The sequence below is a fragment of the Topomyia yanbarensis genome, chromosome 2 (genome assembly GCF_030247195.1).
Source record: "Topomyia yanbarensis strain Yona2022 chromosome 2, ASM3024719v1, whole genome shotgun sequence".
In the NCBI taxonomy this organism is placed as follows: Eukaryota; Metazoa; Arthropoda; class Insecta; order Diptera; family Culicidae; genus Topomyia; species Topomyia yanbarensis.
In genome coordinates this window covers 101,111,666-101,126,843 of record NC_080671.1, presented here as the reverse complement: position 1 = coordinate 101,126,843, position 15,178 = coordinate 101,111,666, and the positions used below count along the sequence as shown (strand labels likewise).

General features: G+C 36.2%; 1 protein-coding gene across 1 annotated transcript in view; it reads left to right on the top strand.

Moving 5' to 3' along the window:
- The window catches only part of LOC131679013 (tyrosine-protein kinase Mer), a 424,032-nt gene that overhangs the window by 36,709 nt on the left and 372,145 nt on the right, over nucleotides 1–15,178 (top strand). The window lies entirely within an intron of this gene.

Sequence of the window (15,178 nt, the reverse complement as noted above, 5' to 3'; positions counted from 1 at the left end):
TTCTGTACCTTGTATGTATGTAGTCCAGCTCTCTTCTTTGCATTCTGGACGTAGCTCTGCGACATGCCGATCTTTTTAGCCAAATCACGGCTTGAGACGTTGGGATTTTCTTCAATCATCCGCTTCACCTTTCACTCCGTCTTTTTGTTCTCCGGTCCCGGTTTTCTTCCAGCTCCTTTGCCGTGGTCCAACGTCAACCGCTCCTGGTACCGCTTCAACACTCTGGAGACGGTTGAATGGTGAATGTTCAACATTTTTTCCAACTGCCGGTGCGACAGGTCAGGAAATTCCAGGTGTTTGGAAAGAATTTGTTCTCTCGACTCGCGTTGGTTCACCTCCATTTTCGTTGAATCGAAAAACACGACTTCGTGTTTGACAGCATGTAAACAATACACATCAATGAGAAAGTGTGCAAAATTTGGTTGATTTTTACCCAATGGTAAAAAAGTTATGCCCTGTTGAACGTGTCGCAATAATTTCGTGTTCGCCCTTTACGGAAAAGCTAAAAGGTAAATCGCTTGTATATAAGAGATGAGACTAGAGATTCGAGTACCTTTAGTCTACCGCAGCGTAGTGGGTGGCGAGAATTGTAAGCACCTAATTTACACGGATCGTGAAACACGGCACAGCGCTTTGATCTGAAAGTAGGCAGTATAGCCAATGTTTCTGAAGTGAAGTGAAATTTTGATATTTCAGGTCGAGGGTATTACTAATTGGGTGGGGTTGGGAACCCCGCGGTTACAAAATAGCCAAGGCTTGTAGTCCATCATTAGATTAAAGGTATTGTTCTTTCTCGATTCGATCGGCACAGTGAACGGAAGATCGGAATTTAATCGGAAAAACGGAAGATAGTAATTAAATTGTAACTTACAGAAATCGAGGTATTACATAGTGGTTGAGTATGTGATCTAGGCCCAAGTTCCAAATTTACGCTATATCAAGTGAGTTTTAAACACTTTTACCGTTGTCTTCCGTTTTAATTCCACTATGATGAACAAAATGCAAAATTGCACTTTTCTGTTACAGATACGTATTTCGGCTACGACTTGCAGCCTTCTTCAGTGTGATACAACACAACACACGACAGCGAAGTCGGACAGCATGACAAAAAGCGATGTGGCGTAGCCACATTAGGCATTAACAATGTTTCATTTAGTAACAATAGGATAGTATTTATTTACAAAAATAAAATGTCAGTGCGGAATGTGGCTACGCCACATCGCTTCATTCAAGTGCTGTCCGACTTCGCTGCCGCTCAGTCGGACTTAAACTTGTGATAGCCCCTATGTTTGAGTATACCGGGCAAACGAGTGGATTACAGGTTTGATTGCACCCTTCGATAGCAAGATCATAAACACCTCGTCCGTCGGCTTCTCAGCTGCTTTGCGCCGCTTCGAATCTTTGGACTCGACTATGCGGCAAAGCCGCATCACATTACCTTCACCCTTAACGTCACTTTCGCATGAGCAATGCTATTGTTAGTAAGGTAAGTGGGAACAACTTATTTTTCCAGTTTAAACTACTTTAAAGCTTTCCCCCCGAATTTTTTTCATTGCTTGTTATAAAATAGGCCATTTGGAACCATTTCCAAAAGAAATTAACCCTCTTTTAGAAAAAGCCGCGATTCGGAACAATTACCGACTGCGGTGTCGGTAACGAAGAACAAAGGACTGGAAAAACTGAAATATGAATAGCTATTAGTCTAATCATGACTGTCGATAGAGAAGAGGAAGAAGGATTATCGTGTTTTAAATTGCATGCGCTCACTTTCAGGGTTCCCCATTGATTATCCCGTCTAGCTGGTAGGATTTGGAGCTTGTGCGGAGGATCGATTCGTCGGTTTCGGTTGCATTTTGAAGGATTCGCCTTGAGGAGTCTCGCCGGGTATAAAATCTTGCCTCTTCGCATGTAAGCAATCCTTTTGCTTGCTTGGCGCTTAAGCAAAGTGGTTCATTCAACCGAGTATTCGATTTAAAACTATCCTCCGTTACAAACTAGTGTCTGACGGAACCAATTTTTATAGTAAACCCCAGAGCCTGTGCACTTTAAGAGTCAAGTACAGAGGAATACGCTACAATGCATAATAAGACTAGACAACTTTCAATAGAACCTTAGTATCATTGCGAGCCTCCTTCTCTTTAGATTATTACGTCACTACAAAACTTGGCACTAAATTTTCAGTACATATGGAAAGCTGACCATAGTGCGTCTCAATGCCGTATTTAGGAATACAAAACTAATAGCTCCCAAATAGTTTGTTTTAACTTTATGATATCTTTGGCAAATTTATTAGTTTTTTTTGGCGCTTTTTTCAAATTTATGGAATTACGGTGGTCCTTGTGGTTATGGTGTTAAAAGTATCGACTGTTTAGTTGTGTGAAGTTTACCTGCGCAATGCCCTACAATATAATAACACAAATAAATTGAAGCAAGTTTGCAGCATAAACAAGGCTATGTATAATGGTTAATTTGCTATGATTTTTTTAAAAGATTTGAGGTAGACTGGCTCTTGAAAATCGGGTTGCTTATATTATTTTTTGATGCGTTAATTTTTCGCAAACGCATTGTTCTTGAACTTTCATCGAACACATTTTTACCGTAGCACTGATGTTTAATCCCTTTTGTTTGTACAGTTGAAAGTGATTTTTACAACAAAAATGGTTTTCTTCAAACCTAAATATCTTTAAGCATTGCAATTCGATTTTTAATCTATCAATTCAATTTGAAAGATCAACAATTGGTTAGCCAAGGAGAATTAATAAATTTATTTATTTTTTAAAAGAGCAGTTGTTGAAACAAAATTGTTCATTAATTTTCAGAAAGAAGAGATAATAGCGCCAAGAGCGAAATCAACACTACCATTGAATTGATATTGAATTGTTTGAGTTTTGATGTCCAGTGGGCCGAATAAAAGCGCTTCGAATTAAATGATATTTAGCACCTCCGTAATGAGGGGGATTGCACTCGAGAAGTGCGCGAAGATTGTGAGAATTCTACTGGACGACGCACAGTGTAGCTGTACAAAACCACAGTAAACAGGTTGAATAGAGTTTTCTCAAAATATTAAGTCTTAAGGACGAAAGAAAGATTTTTTACAGAACTTCAAAGGTGAAACAGATGATAAATTCTGGAAAAAAAAAAAACTGTGTTCAAACCTATGTTATTCAAATGAATATATCATTTTAGTTAAGATTCCGATTAGGGTCGAACTGATTTCATTAGCAAGGTTATCCGGGGGCCTATATTTTCCATTAGATTTAGCCAATACAAGATTTTCTTCTCACTCACTTTTTTTTTCAAAACAGTTAGGAAAGATCGCTTGTAGTTCATGACTCTTGAAAATTAGTGTATTTTTCGAAAATAAATGTCTTGTTTTGCCCTTTTCTGCCTCGAGGTAAAGGTGATATGTCCGAAGGAAACGCATGGTAGTGTTTGATTACCCAGGGTACGCAATATAATTTATAAATGTCTCTTAGCATTATCAACAATTGAAAAATGTGTATTCCGCTAAAAATTCACTAAACCAATTTTTTGAAAATGAATTTTCAGATATAGTGCATTTATATTCGTAAATGTTGATTTTCAAACCACCCTAGGCGCCAAAATTTTGAATTTTAAACTATTTCAATATTTTTTTAATACGCATTTATAATTATATTTAGAAGATTGCGTAAAATTTCGGAATGGATCTCAAAGTACTTTACAGCGCATCGCTGGGCCTTTAGTGTAAAATTGTCTTGTTTTACTCTTATAAATGTAATATCTCGCAAAGTATTATGAGTTCCACTCCAAAATTTTTACACAATATTTTTAACATGATTCTTAGTATTTAAAGAAAAGATAAGCAAAAAAAATGGTCGAGCTTTGGGGGTGGTAAAGGTTTCAGCTAAAAAAATCACTTTTTTGCGATTTTTTTACAACTTTGGGTAAAGTGAATTGACCAAAACTTTAGTGTGTTATAATGTATCATTTCAATAACATTCTGTAATTTGTTCATGCAAAAATATCCACAAGCGACTCAAAGATGAAGCTTTTTGTAGAACGTCTCTGGAAAAACACGATTTGCGGTGTTACCTGCCATTCAAAACCTACTTCAGGTTCAACTGAGAATGCCTCAAAAAGCGGCCATCTTGGCAAACGAAAAAAGTGTTTTTTCTCACACCTTTGGGAAAATTTTCATAAGTTCTTCACACAAATTTGCAAGTTCTAGTTTTTTGTATTACTTGCTCCAAATCGTTGAAAGTTCAATTCCAATCATTCTTTAATAATCTTTAAAATAAATTTAATTCCAATCATTCTTTAATAATCTTTAAAAACGCTGTAGATTCTAAAATTGTCCAAATTGGTCAAGCGAACACTGAGATATAGCGATTTAAAAATATAGTATCGACTATTTTCGAGGAATGTTGGTGAGCGTGTCAATAAAATTGTAAATATTTTTTTACAACTGCATTTAATTAGCATTTATCTAATTAAATCACTAAATGTGCTTTAGTATAGTTTAAGATAACTTTTACATCATTGTTCTGCTTGATGTTAACCCAGCAGAACAAGTAATTTCTTAAAAAATCGCGAATATTTTTCACGAGTGCATTTAATTAACAATTAATTAGCATTTAATTACTTCAATCATTAAATGTACTTAACAGATTTAACAATGACTTTTACATCATTGTTTTGCTGGATGTTAACCCAGCAGAACAAGTGATATCATAAAAACAATTGTAAACAATTTTCTACAAGTGAATTTTATTAGAATTTATTTACTCAAATTATTAAATATTCTTTAGTAGATTTTACAATGACTTACATTATTTTTCTGCTTGCTGTTAACCCATCAGAACAAGTTTTTTTTTTTTTTTTTTATTTCGATTATAGAGGTTTTAACCTTAAGGTCATTCGCCTCTTCGGGTCAGAAAAATCTCTCAAGAAAAATTTCTAACCCTATGTGCGGGGTTGGGAATCGAACCCAGGTGCGCTGCGTACAAGGCAATCGATTTACCAACTACGCTACGCCCACCCCCATCAGAACAAGTTATTTCTTTAAAAAATTATGAACAATTTTCTACAAGTGCATTTAATTACCATTTAACTATTTAAATCACTAAATGTACTTTAGTAGATTTTACAATGACTTTTACATCTTTGTTCTGCTAACTTTTTGTCAAGTCAACAGAGCAAGGGATTTCTTAAAGTGCATTTAATTAGCATTTAATTATCGAGTAATTGAATGTGCGATTACAAGGTTTTACGATGACTTTTACATCGTTGTTCTGCTAACTTTATGTTAAGTTAGCAGAACAAGTGATTTCTTGTAAAAAACATTTTTTACAAATACACTTAATTAGCATTTAATTAGCACTTAATTATTCAAATAAATCAATGTGCTTTAGTAGCGTTTACAATAACTTTTACATCGTTGCTCTGCTAACTTTATGTTAAGCCAGCTGAACATGTAATAAAACCAAATCCAAAAAAGCATTAAATTTTTCAATTGTACATTTAATTTGCATTTAATTAGCACTAAATTACAGAATATTCATAATCATGTTCTACTGATTTTGCTCTTCCAACTTTATGGACATCCGGTTCGATAAGGACAAACTAAGAATGTGAACGCCTCGGTCGATCATGTTCTCATGCTTAACGCAACAGTGTGTAACTACTCGAGTGATTTGCGTAATACTCGAAACGCATCACACCGAAACAGCAAAGTAAGGGCGAATGGAAACTTGTAGATATTTTTCTGTTTTTACAGGTTCCGGAACCACTGAAGAAAAATAAGCCGGAAAGGTACCGCGAAGAGATTCCTTTTGTGAAGCCAGCGCCCATCGATGTAAAGGTTGCTGCTCAAGCGAGGTCCTGCTGCATAAATTGCGGAAAAAAGCAAACCGTTACCAATCAACATTGAAGAATTTTTTATCCAATGTCCGGACGAAACTAAAATTTAAGTTTGAATAGTTCCTTCGTGTATTTTCTAACCTTTTAAACTACTATTTAATTTGTCTTCACAATTCGAATGAAATTTAAGCTTGAAGGATTCAATGTTAATTGTGGCTTTCCATTTGAGAACGACAGAAAAATAAACGTCTTGCGCTAATTGGGTGAAAAACTGATATTGAGATAGAAAATAGCTTCCTGGTTCCTCGAATGAATGAATCCCAACCACGAAAAATACGTATCAGAATAATCGTGCTGATGCTGCGAAATTTTCGAAAATTATGAAATGAAACCTTTCGAACAAGCTATAGATTGTCAAAATCCATTCACGAACGGCGGAGATATTAAACATTTTGTATTTTTATTCCTCGCTTACCAATTTTTACTAACTAAAAATGAGATCGTTGCATACAGAATATTGCCTTACGGGTGCATTAGGGGCAAAACTAAACCGATTTTGAATATCGGGATATGAAAACACATCTGCGTGATTCAAGAAACTCGATTCCGAAAGCGTTTTGTGAATTTACTTAAAAATTAATTAAATATTTCTCAAAAATTAATACGCAAGTTTACTTCAAATAAAAACCAATGTGTAAATTCACTTCAAAGTGAAAATTTGTCTAGAGTTGATGTATTCATCCGTTGGATTAAGCATTGCGTTCAGTCGTGAGATAGACGTTGGATGGTATATGAATGCATAGATCACCAAGTAATCCACCTAGTAGTGGGAAAATAGATTTCTAACATAATTCATATTCAACTGGGTTTTTGAATAACATAATTCTAGTGAAAGTAAATCTTCTTTTGCAAGATTTATGTTATACTAATTATGGTGTAAAAATTATCAGTTGCATTATGTATAATAAAGATGTAAGGAATCAAAATTTCGCCATATGTACATAAATAATGTCACAGCACTAATTATCAACCGATTTATCCCCAATCGTGTTCGTTGCAACTGTTACGACTCAGATCTATCCTGATATTGACTCTCAGATTTTAATGAAACTTTCTGTGCATAAAGACTTTGTCACAAAAAGCCACTTTGCATATTTTGTTTTTCCAAAAATGCTCTAGACTATATTTTGAAAAGGGCCAAACTTTTTTTTACCATTTTTTTTTCAAATGGCTATAGTCTAAAAATGATAAATGTTACAAAAAAAAAATTTGTAAGTGTGTTTTCACAAAATTAGTCAAATTTTTGAATAAAAATATGGAAAAAGTTCTTCATTGACTACTACACTGAAAAAAATCGATTTTAAAAATTTAAAGTCGATTTACAAAAAAACCATTTTTGATTTGGATGAAATTTTGTTCCAAGATAGGTAATTATGTTCCCTACCTACCGCCAAAAATTCAAGTTGGGCACTTTTAAGGAAAAAAAGTTATTTGAAAAAAACTTCCTTGTCCAAACTGATTTTTTTTCTTCAGTGTATTTTTGTCGAGAGCTGAATTAATGAAAGCCATAATCATCTCAGACTCCAATAAAACTTGATTTGTGAGAAGATGTTGTCTGATTTAGCAACAAAGCGTATTTTTTATTAAGGGGTTAAGTACTTTTTCATTTTTAATAAAATCGAATTTTTTTTATTACTTTATCTGAAAGTACAACTCTTTGAGAATGTTTTCTCAATTTTTTGTAGAGATCCGAGAAATAGATCAAAAGTTATAGCGCTTCCAAGCGCGCTTCGTCTACCAAGAGCAATGGTAATTTGAAATTTTAAACTCGATTATCTCGAAATGTAATTTTACTAAAAATGGTTTTTCCGTGATCACGATTGCCGAAAAACTACTTAATCAATTTTCTTAATTTTTTTTAATTGATCTTAATTAATTTTTCTTGTACCTTAACGATTCTTTTTTTATTCATAAATTTTTGTTTCTTGGATAAGAATTTTTAATACAATTTTTAGAGCTTAAAACAGCGTTTTTTTTACTAAAAACGTTCTCGAATGCAGGAAAAAATAATTTTTTATTCAACTAATCCTTAAGGTACGAGGAATACTCATATACTAATGGAATTTTTTTTAGTGTTGGGATTTTAGATGATCTATTGGTCTTCAATCGTAATCACCACAAACCTCTTCAATAAAAACGGGTTTCGGGGGAAAAACCATAACTCCGCCAATTATCAATTTATTTTAAGCCAAGTGATCCCCAATATATTTTATAATAAATTCCGAGAAGTCGACTGTGACAAAATGTTCTACACTGACGGATCAAATCTCGATGGGTCCACTGGTTTCGGTATCTTCAACAATACTATCACCGCTTCATTCAAGCTCAATGATCCCGCTTCAGTTTACGTCGCAGAGTTAGCTGCAATTCAGTACACCCTTGGGATCATCGACACTCTGCCCACAGATCACTACTTCATCATTTCGGACAGCCTCAGCTCCATCGAGGCTCTTCGTGCGATGAAGCCCAAAAAGCAATTCCCATATTTCCTGGGGAAGATACGGGAGTCCTTGTGTACGTTATCTGAAAAATCTTATCAAATTACCTTTGTTTGGGTCCCCTCTCATTGCTCTATCCCGGGCAATGAAAAGGCCGACTCATTAGCAAAGGTGGGCGCATTAAATGGTGACATATACGAAAGACCAATCTGCTTCAACGAATTTTTTAGTATTTGTCGTCAGAGGACACTCAACAGTTGGCAAACCTCGTGGAGCAATGGTGAACTTGGACGATGGCTACATTCCATTATCCCAAAGGTATCAACGAAGCCTTGGTTCAGGGGGATGAATGTGGGTCGGGATTTTATTCGTGTAATGTCCCGACTTATGTCCAACCACTACACCTTGGATGCGCATCTGCGGCGTATTGGGCTTGCGGAGAGTAGTCTGTGCGCTTGTGACGAGGGCTATCACGACATCGAGCACGTTGTCTGGGTATGCGCCGGGTCTCAGTTAAAGGATTCCCTTCGGGCCCGAGGTAGACCACCCAATGTCCCAGTCCGAGATATACTGGCAAATCGTGATTTCCCCTATATGTCCTTTATTTATACTTTCATAAAAACGACAAATATCCCAATTTAGCCCCTCTCTTTTTATTTCTCGTTTTAGAAGCTTTCTCTTGCCTTGTGGGACCGATCAGCTCCAGACTGCAACTATGTAACCGCCGTCGCACTTACCACTACGGAAACTGAAGCGAGAGCGACTCAAGGTCCGATGACTTTTGAAGGATTCCCCGCGGGTCCGAAGAATACCATCCGCCAATCCGACCTACTAGACTGAGGCGGTAATCTTTCGCTGATCTCCCGTTTGAGCGAAAGTTGCAAGTTTTGCTCTTCTCTCCCGGTCACCATCTACGCTTTCTCTCCCCTGTCCTTGATACAACTGCTTCTACAGCCCCCCTCTGAATATCTTGACCAAGCATAAGTCTCCGCTAAAAAAGTTCAAATTTGTATTCTGTATTCCTAGTTTTAAGATAGTTGTAATTTTACCTCTTTGTTAAAACTATTGTCCCCCATCTTGTAAATAGAATTGTATCCCTAGTCTTAAAACACCTGCGAATTTTCTCATAAATATTTGTTCCCCCTTTTGTGTACCAAACTACATTGTTAGTTTTAAGATAACTGTAAATATTTCCTAAAAATTATTACTATTGAACTCCTTGTTTTAAAATTTTTTCATAAAAAAAATCTTTCGCCCCCTCTCTTGTATATAGAATCTTATTTCTAGTCTTAAGATAGCTGTAAAATTTTTCTTTTTTAAAAAATATTTCAACATTGTAACCTCCTAGTTTTAAAATATACAAAATGTAAAAACAAAAGAATTTGGCACCGCCAAGCTAACGCATTTGTGCCTATCAAATAAACGAAATGAATAAAAAAAAAAAATTTATTTTAATAAACTTATGCTTGTTTATTTCACTGAAAAATGTGCCACCAAAATATTATAAGTTTGATGTAATGAAATAATTGCCTTATTCACTTACGTAAATTCTTGACTTTCTTGACATTTTTATCATTAAAAGGTAACCCCTTAATCAAGAATCCCATTAGAAAGAGTTTATGTCATTAAACGAATATTCCATTATTACTTCATTATTTTCTTGTTTAGTACTGAGGAAGAATCAGAGAAAGAAATAACCACCACAACATTATGTATTGAATTTTACATAATTATTTATTTATTTTTATATATAACATTTGTCTTAAAACTATCTTCATGCATCCTATTTTGTATTATTTTTATACAAGGAAAATATTTTTGGTTCATCTTCTGAATTAGAATACCTTTTCGTCCACCAGGAATAGGCACAAAACTGTGGAATTTTTGAGTTCCAGATATTGTTGTGGAGTTATTATGCAGCTCTTCGAGTTCTTCTGACATTTTGTTGTACTATTCAGTGAATATGTAGTAGAAAATTAATTTTGTGATATTTTTATCAGTGTTCAACTGCCCAGTTATATAACTCTCGGGGAGTTGTTATGGTATTTCCATAGTCGCGAGCAAGACTGGCTCTTTTTGTCATTCGCTTGATAGTGCCACCAATAGCATCACAGGGTCCTTTTCCATGGGATGTTGCAACAAAATGCCATTCTGTGCTTCACTCATACTTTGACTGGAATCTACACAAGCTTGCGAAGTTTTTCTTATTTTTGTATTGTGCTGCTTCTCCATCAGACATAAAATAAATTTTAGAAATTTATCAGTTTTGAAAGGAACAAATAAACTGCAGTCTTCAAGTCTTCCAATCTTCCAGTCTTCCAGTCTTCCTGTCTTCCAGTCCTCCAGTCTTCCAGTCTTCCAGTCTTTCAGTCTTCCAGTCTTCCAGTCTTCCAGTCTTTCAGTCTTCCAGTCTTCCAGTCTTCCAGTCTTCCAGTCTTCCAGTCTTCCAGTCTTCCAGTCTTCCAGTCTTCCAGTCTTCCAGTCTTCCAGTCTTCCAGTCTTCCAGTCTTCCAGTCTTCCAGTCTTCCAGTCTTCCAGTCTTCCAGTCTTCCAGTCTTCCAGTCTTCCAGTCTTCCAGTCTTCCAGTCTTCCAGTCTTCCAGTCCTTCAGTCTTCCAGTCTTCCAGTCTTCCAGTCTTCCAGTCTTCCAGTCTTCCAGTCTTCCAGTCTTCCAGTCTTCCAGTCTTCCAGTCTTCCAGTCTTCAAATCTTTCAGTCTTCCAGTCTTCCAGTCTTCCAGTCTTCCAGTCTTCCAGTCTTCCAGTCTTCCAGTCTTCCTGTCTTCCAGTCCTCCAGTCTTCCAGTCTTCCAGTCTTTCAGTCTTCCAGTCTTCCAGTCTTCCAGTCTTCCAGTCTTTCAGTCTTCCAGTCTTCCAGTCTTCCAGTCTTCCAGTCTTCCAGTCTTCCAGTCTTCCAGTCTTCCAGTCTTCCAGTCTTCCAGTCTTCCAGTCTTCCAGTCTTCCAGTCTTCCAGTCTTCCAGTCTTCCAGTCTTCCAGTCTTCCAGTCTTCCAGTCTTCCAGTCTTCCAGTCTTCCAGTCTTCCAGTCTTCCAGTCTTCCAGTCTTCCAGTCTTCCAGTCTTCCAGTCTTCCAGTCTTCCAGTCTTCCAGTCTTCCAGTCTTCCAGTCTTCCAGTCTTCCAGTCTTCCAGTCTTCCAGTCTTCCAGTCTTCCAGTCTTCCAGTCTTCCAGTCTTCAAGTCTTTCAGTCTTCCAGTCTTCCAGTCTTCCAGTATTCCAGTCTTCCAATCTTCCAATCTTCCAATCTTCCAATCTTCCAATCTTCCAATCTTCCAGTCTCCCAGTCTTCCAGTCTTCCAGTCTTCCAGTCTTCCAGTCTTCCAGTCTTCCAGTCTTCCAGTCTTCCAGTCTTCCAGTTTTTTAGTTTTCCAATCTTCCAGTCTTTCGATCTTCCAGTCTTCATTCAAGTTTGCTATGAATATAAACCAAATTCGTTACTGATACTTTTTGCATGTATCAGGCAACTAGCAGCTGGGAAAATGGATTCTGAGATGATTATGACTTGCATTGGTTTAATTTTCGATAAAAATACACTGAAAACAAAGTCAGTTCAGTTTGGACAAGGAAAAGTTTTTTTCAAATAACTTTTTTTTCCTTGAAAGTGCCCAACTTGAAATTTTGACGGTAGGTAGGGAACATAATTACCTATCTTGGAACACAATTTCATCCAAATCAAAAAAGGTTTTTTTTTGTAAATCGACCTTAAATTTTTAAAATCGATTTTTTTCAGTGTAGGAGCCAATGAAGAATTTTTTCAATATTTTTTTTTTCAAAAATTTGACTAATTTTGTGAAAATCATTGCTACAACATTTTTTTGTAGGACTTGACATTTTTAGACTATATCCACTTCAAAAAAATTGGTAAAAAAGTTTTCAAAAGACAGTCTAGTGGCTTTTTGTGACAAAGTCTTCATGTACAGAAAGTTTCATTAAAATCTGAGAGGGTACTGCCAACATTTTTTCGAGTTGGCGCGAAATTCATCTATTTTGAAATCCATTTCTAAGATGTATCATAAGATCTTCAACTAATCTGAAATATTTGTTACTCCTGGCAAAATTTGCAAAATATTTGTTTTGTGAGAAAACTATAACTAATTTATGTTCAAACCCTGCTTTCCTCTGAAGATGAGGGGCTATTCCTTCGAAACGTTGCACTAAGGAGAGTCATATGACCCAAAACCGAAAACTACATCAACTTCAGTTTTAATTCAATTGTATACTGAGCGTTTGTATATACTATAATTACGGAAATCCTTGGGTATTTCAAATTGGGTAATATGGTTGTTTTATGACAAAACGTACACTTTTTTGCCTTTCTCATATAGAAAGGTTATGCAATCACTCTAAAAATCGTCAACCTAATCCCGGCGATTTTTTTTACTTATTTAGGCGTAGGTAGGAGTATGCAATGAGGGGTTGCTATTTTAAAATTGATACTAGTTTAAAATTTCTTAACAAGTTGAAAATTTTCGGCAGGGTCCGGACCCCTCGGATTCTCTTCCTTGATCCGCCACTGGTTTCAAACGATGTTTCAGTGTCGACACATAGCATCTCAAGATCGTGGCTGTCGATCCATTGTATGTATGTGCAAATCGTACTGAATATGTAATATTCATTTCCACCGTTGTATTGAACATAACCAGCCATGGAATCGTAGTTTGGACAAATGAGAAAGGCACAATTGCACCACTAGGTGGATTAAAACAGGTTTTTAGCTTTTCGTATCTCTACTGAATTTTGAATGAAACATATGCTCAAATGTGTCATTTGAAAATTGAGAACACCTGTTTTGGGTTGATATTATTGAAAATGCAGATTTATTGTATTGGAATCCACTTTTATGAGAAATTACGGACCAAATCCCAAAAATATCCACAAATTAGAACCGGGAAAAATGGCGCCCAAAGACCACTGAACTATCGAACTGTACTTGCAGTAAAAGGATGCTTTAAATTTATAGCGATGGTTTCAATTGCCCAATTTTGCCTTATGCTGAAAACGCTTCAATTGAAGCTGCAATGCCAGTATTAGTACAGGCATTGGACAATTCATATTCATATTCTACACGTAAATTAGCGAGGATTACAATCACAGTTTGTGCATTGGACAGAGAGTTGATCTCACTGAATCGATGTCATACATATTACTGTGTAACTACAACTGATACTGAGTTGTACTGAAAACCCCAATGTACATTTTTCATGATCAATGTGACTAAAAGAATATTTATTTCCGAAAAAATGCGACTTGTAATTTCAAGAATGTTCGTGTCTCAAACGCAGTCCAGGGACACTTTCAAATCGCCACTGGCTTTTCGATGAATTTAAATACTTATTCTGGTAGTTTTAACTATTCCTTTGTCATGGTATTGTTTTGTGTAGGACTCATAAACCCACCTCTCCAGAACGAGAATTCCGAACGAAACAATTCTCAAATGATAAGGATGGGTGGAAAGAGACTGCATTGTAATCGACTGAATGTACGGCTTTTGTGCCATCGACAATAATATAATTACCAACATAACCTAGACACTTGACACTTTTTTCTATACACTTCAATGCAAATGAAAACTATTTACAGGTGGCCTTATCACAGTTTACTATTTCATAGTGTCCGGGATCTTATGACGCACACTGATCTTGAGATGTTATGTCGCAGAGATATTGTGTCATAAAGTCCGGGATAATATGACGCACTCATTGTTTGGGATATTTTGACGCACGGGTACTGCGTCATAACGTGCCAGGTCGTACATTATGACGCAGTTCTTATGCGTCATAATATCCGAAACCATAAGTGCGTCACAGTATTCAGCATATCGACTTCGACATAATATCCGAAATCGAATGTGCGTCATATCGTCCGAGACACTATGACGCACTAGGGGTGCGTCATAAAATCTGAAAATGAACTTGCGTCATAAAGTCCGAGACATTATGACACACATTCATTTTCGAATGCTATAACGCACCCGTGTGCGTCATAATATCCCGGACATTATGACGCACCACCCTTCGGACGTTATGACACGGTGCCCCTCTGAACTCCTCGGTATGTGCTGTGTCGAATAATTTCACTCACTTTTTTCACTGATGGCAAAGACAATTTTAACAAAGTTATACTCAAATGCTATTGAATTCTATTTGGATCGGAATTCTGGTTCCGGAGCCACGGGTTGAAGCGTGCGGTTACACATCAAATACCCATATAAACCCGTAACACCTTGACTAACCCCTGAAAATAGTAAATATCTATTTCTCTGGATTGACTCAAAGGAAAGTCGAAAACCAAATTTTCGACGAGGCCTTCGCGGCTTTATTTTTTTATTTTTTATTTTCCTTCAAGCATATGTAGACTACATAGAATGGTATTATAGTAATAGACATTATTTCTATGGTTAAGTTCAAATTTAATTTGTTTTCGAGACAAGGAGAGCTAAATTATTTCAGCTATTGACTATTTTTGGCATAGTTTTTCTAAAAGATTTTCCTTGGAATAATTTAGATGACGGCTAGGTATTTGAAAATCTATTTGCGAAAGTAATTATGCTGATTGTATACGTTGAAAAATAATGTCGTTGATAAAGCAAAACATGGCAAATTCGCAGTGTTCTTTGAGTGTTTGTATATTGATGAGAATTCAACGTGCTTTATATGATGGAAACGGGCAAGTCGCCCGGTTTAGTTCACGAAGTGCGTACAAAAGAAATTGTTTTTGGACTGATTCGATATGTACTGTGGGCAGCACAGTGTATGGATTTCATACTACACTGCAATATTCCAAAATTGGTCTTCTTTGGTTTACTGTCATTTGCTCAATTTTTAG